The sequence below is a fragment of the Trachymyrmex septentrionalis genome, unplaced genomic scaffold (genome assembly GCF_001594115.1).
Source record: "Trachymyrmex septentrionalis isolate Tsep2-gDNA-1 unplaced genomic scaffold, Tsep1.0 scaffold62, whole genome shotgun sequence".
NCBI classification, from domain to species: domain Eukaryota; kingdom Metazoa; phylum Arthropoda; class Insecta; order Hymenoptera; family Formicidae; genus Trachymyrmex; species Trachymyrmex septentrionalis.
Genome location: NW_017305800.1, coordinates 3,377,459 through 3,382,659, shown reverse-complemented (window position 1 = coordinate 3,382,659; position 5,201 = coordinate 3,377,459). Strand labels below are relative to the sequence as shown.

The following is a 5,201-nucleotide window of genomic DNA, read 5'->3' as shown; positions in this document are numbered from 1 at the left end:
CCCCTACTACTTCATTCGCGGAGAGCAAAACCCCACCACGAATGGCAAACGCACAACGACGGGGAAGAGCGACGGGGTGGCGAAGAGAGCAGCGGCAGGACGAGAGTGAGAGAACGGAGAGAGATCTGTGGAGAGAAACGGAGAGGAGAGACCGGCGCTGTTCTGAGTTTTCGGAGCAGTCGGCGGCGGCGGCGGCGGCGGCGGCGGCGGCGGCGGCGGCGAAGCCAGTTTCTCGTAGCTGCTCGTGCGGCGGCAGCCTGCGGCGGCATCGTGCCCGCCGTGTATCTCTCCCCTTCAGTATGAAGCCGACGACCGTGCCAGCTGCAGCGGCTGCACCTGCCGCATCGTCCTCGACAACGCGCGATCATCGTGCACCCCGCCGAGCCTGCGACCCGCGTCATCGTTCCTCCTGATTGCGAACGGGACCTCGCACGCGTCCCCGAATTCCGTTCCCGTCCCGTTGAGGGATCCCCGCGGGATCCTCTCCGCGTAAGCGGGATCGATCGGCTGGGAGGGGAATCGCAATCGCGAATCCTTTTCTTCTTTCTCTTCTTCGTTCGCTCCCCCTTGGTCGACGGCGAGTGCCGAGATTGCCATTAAAGCTGTATGTACTCGTGCACGTGTCGCATCCAGGTGGACGCACGCCGGGCGAGTAAGTTTACTTAATCGCGGGTGAGAAGAACTGTGGATACACCGAGGTGGACCGTCCTGGACTATAAGAGTGAAAATTTGTCCTTGTCGTCCTTGTTTATTGGACCTCTTGGCATCGGAGTGACTCCCGTCGGTGATAACCTTGGTAATTAGGCGAGAACAGGCAGACCTCGCGGGATAGCGCGACGATTATTCGTCGCGGCAAGGTGAGTCCTGATTCCAGTCTCGAGGGTCAAGAGCGGTCAGACCTCTCGTGCGACGACCGAGACCGTCTCTGCGAATTCAGAGTCTTAGAATTATGAGACTTGATAACATCTAAAGGTTTTCAACGGCCGATTTCTAACTTTGATTACGAAAGATTACGCGCCGCTTTCCTTTCGATCTTTTGATAATTTTCACTTTTTAATTAGTAGTACTCAATGGATTTTACTAGAAAGTTTTTATTTCAACAACATAGTTACATTATATGTTCTTCGGAATTGGGGAAATTAGTCTCATCATCCGATTATTCATCAAATTTCACTTTTACGAGCAGATCTCATTAAATGTTCTACTTCACAATGATGTAATATCATTGTATAATAAAACGCAGGGTCCGAGATGACAGAAAGAAGTAGAAATACAATTTTAGAATATCAAAAGAAAATAAGTAAGGAAATTAGAAGTATGTTGTGACAATTGAAATTAATTAAATTTATTTAAACGCGCATTCTCAGCTGTGAAATTTTCTTTTCTCGTTTGATCGATGCGACAAATCGTATTGATCGTCGTCCTCAGATCGGCATTTCGTTCGCAGAACGCGTTGTCTAACTTACTTGCCGTATAAATTACCCGAAGATACTCGTTTGTATGTACAAATAACGTGAGGCCTTTCTTTCATCGGCGAAAAAAAAGAGGAAGAAAAACAACATCTATCTTCGCGCTTCCGCCACGCGGTTCACAATAACGCAACGATAATAGCGTTAATAATGGCAAAGCCGTGCGGGGGTCCTCATTAATGCTAGTCGATGAGAGACGGTCCTTTGAAAGCCTGAGAACCCAGATGATTTACCGCGTTGTCTCGTCCCGACGATTTATTCGGCGGAGGTCGATGGTCTCTTTTTCCGCACGAATCGACAAGAGACCTGCTGCGACCTCGACCTCGGGAAATAACGCGGAATTACCATCCCGGATGGTTGAAGCAGCCGGAGATAATGTAACGTGGGACCTCGAGGCCAGAGAGACGATCGCCTACAGTACAGTCGCAACAATTCTCGCTAATGTGTTGCATTAATCGCGAACTATTCTTCTTCTCTCTTTCTTTGTCTTTCTTTCTCACTTTGCTTCCAGGACGAATCGTGCCACGTAATGCGAAGCCTTTTTTGTTTTAATTATAATGCGCATTAGACCGACAAGAATAAATCAATTAAGAGAACTCAATCTATTTTCGGCCAAAGCGAATTTTTAGTGCTTAAACATTTCAGAGTAAATTTATATACGTTTAAGATATTAATTAGTATAAAAAAAAATCATTAAATTGTTTATCAATTTCATACGTAATATTACTACTCCAACAGTTCCGCTCATGATTGTGTTGCAAAACCCAGACAAACTTCGGCGCACGTTTTGCAAAATTGGATATGTACATAAATAAGTAAGAAGTTAAATCATATTTATTTCCATGTATTAATTTAACAGTTTCTCGTAGCTTCTTTTATTTTTGATCACGCACACTTTACTTCAGAATATATGATTTAACATTTATTTAACAAATATAAAGAGTTTTAAACAAACAAATAAGAAAATAGATTTATTTCTCTCAATTGATTTTTCGTTGTACTACAAACATTACGTATTGTCTAATCTTGTCATCCCGAAAATGATTCTACTCGGACAAATAATTTTTGAATCAATAATTTTTGCACTATCAGATTGGAACTTCGATTTTGAGAGTGAGAGGTGAAAAATTATGGCTGCACCAGCATAACGTTCTCCGATTGATTCGCGTCCGAATTTTGGCGACGTAAGCGCGGCTTCTTCTCGACGGCAGCCTCGACGCGATCATAAGCGTTTCGTTTTTACGATCCGCGACTCGCGTCGGCTCTTTCCGTGTTTAACGCGCGTTACAATTAAAGTCGTAACTTGTCTTCAGCGACATGGCGACGGTGTGTCACGAGGAAGACAACCGCGAGCGCAGTCATTAACTTCCGACACAATGCCGGGCAATTAAACTGGTTTGTGTGTCCCCGCTCGCGAGAAACTCGCTCAATCTAATTTCCATGGCAATCCACTTAATTATCTTGACGGTTTTCGGACCTTTGGTCGCGTTCACCGATTAAAAGGTCTACCTCGGGAAAGCGACTTTTTCGCCGTGCACAATGTTGCGGCATTTAACCACCGTCGATCGTGTGGTGTATGAAAGCGAGCGCCAGGTCGATGTTTCACACAGAATGCTTCGGTAACACGATATATATATCGTAAAGGACGTTTAAGTAGAAAATAACATCCTGAAGAAAGGTCGCTTGAACCTTCTTCTTACATAAACGGCGCTTTCCCCCCTTGCAGAGCTTTTAAAAGCCTATCTAACTTTCACAATAATAAACAAGAATAACCTTTAGACGATGGATATCAATGAAAAAAATCTTACAGCTTTACACTTGAGTGAGATTTGTTATAATTCATTATTTTATTATATTTCTTATCTCAACATATGACTGTTTCAGTGCCTGCAACGGCTTTCACGTATTTTTACTATTTGTCCTGTAAGTAGTAAAAATAACGAGAGATTTAGCACTGGTATTTTTTTGCGGTATCGTTTATCGTTTCGAACTTTATGACCCGTGCGTTTAGCATTCAGCATGGAAAACTTGTTGTTCAGCGTAGCTCTGTAAAATCGCTCGCATGGGAGTGCACCACAAAAGTGGCACACACAAGCAGGTGAAAAACACATAAACGCCGCACCAGTGCGGGTTCAATGCGGTATTAATTGAAGGTATTTAGCGCCCATATATTATCGTGACACAAATAAATTCTATACTGGGACGGTGGCGTACAATGCGTACATCGATTCCCGTTTCAATGATAACAGCTGTAAGAAACGGCTGGCCAAACTCGTTTCTATTATCGTTTAATAATAATCTCCGATTTGTCTTCGGGAACGGGATTAGACTAGAACGAACGGGTGAAAAACTGTACGTGAAAATTGCGTAACGCCTGATTCATGCGAATCAAATATAAATCCGTGTACCGTTTGACGTCTTTCACGAAAGGCTGGTAACGCCAAGTACAACGTGCGCGCACGTATTTTTATCAGTATTTTTTGGTATATGTAGATTGATTGAAATCGCAATAGCGATTAATACGTGAGAAACTTTTGCTCTTGTTCACTCACCATTATATTGTCAGATCGCGATGTCAGAAGCGAGAAAAACGCGCAATAAAAGTTCTTGTAAATTAAAATACAAATATTTTCCATATAAAAGAGAACATTTGCAATTGATAAAATAGACCTAAAATATATTGAAAACTATTTTTTGTTTTTGGAGAAATTAAATCATATTTATTTCTACATATTAATTTAACAGTTTCTCGTAGCTGAACGTAGTTTATTTTATTTTTGATTACGCACGCTTTATTTCCAAATGTATGATTACATTTATTTAACAAATATAAAGAGTTTTTAATACATTTTTCAAGTCGGCTCTGTCGACTGTAAGAATCGTTTTATCGATTAACACGTTTCTACATTAATATATCTTGCAAGAAAATTTTGTTATATTTACAAGTTATATTTTCTCACTTCTGACGTCAATTTGAGATAATAATGGTAAGTGAATTAATCGCAGCTTATTGCTTCATATACGGTGTAAAGGAAAACTATAAGTATTCGATACGCGTTTCTCAATGGTTTTGCATAGAATTTCCCAGTTATTAAAGAAAAAAGAAAAATATAATCATTTTGTCATAAATAATTACTTCAGAAATGTAATGAAATGAGAGGAAAAAATTGTGCCTACGTTGCGAGATTAATTGCCATACTCTGCAATTATCGGACGCGTGTGCTGCGAGATATAGCAAACAGGTACAGGTGTGGAAAACGGGTTATCTTCGCGAGACAAGTTCGAAAACGATATGCGCGATCGTCCGTGGACGCGAAGTCGATCGTTAAGTAAGTCGACGGCCAGTCGAGTCGCCGTAAAGATTAGCGCGCGCAGCACGGCCGCTAAATGCGAACGTGGCGGCGCAAAAGAAGATTACGGCTCGCCCTGAGTACATCGTTACGCCGGGGCCCTTTTATGCCCGGCTCAAATCGCCATTTAGGTACTGTTTATAACGATTCCCGAGCTACGGTCGCGGAATGGACTTCTCCTCGCGTAATACGGCCACGCGAGATCCGAGGTTGAAAATCGAGCCGGCTCGAAGTTATTCAATCCCTCATAAAACCCCCTTCTAACATAGCGATTTAGATCTCAGGTAGTATTTAGCGATAATTAGAAAATTGTTCGTTGAATTAATTCGACATTTTGTAGAGATCACGTTGTGGACGGTGTCCCGCGCGGAGGACTGTCCAT

General features: G+C 42.6%; 1 protein-coding gene across 2 annotated transcripts in view; it reads left to right on the top strand.

Moving 5' to 3' along the window:
• The first annotated feature begins 608 nt into the window (after nucleotides 1-608).
• LOC108752906 (storkhead-box protein 2) overlaps nucleotides 609-5,201 on the top strand; it is an 81,499-nt gene continuing 76,906 nt past the window's right edge. Inside the window, exon 1 of one of the 2 annotated variants that reach the window (XM_018494099.1) lies at nucleotides 609-857. The gene's annotated coding sequence lies outside the window, so the exon portion shown is untranslated. The remainder of the gene's footprint in view (nucleotides 858-5,201) is intronic. The other variant, XM_018494100.1, reaches the window with a different exon arrangement.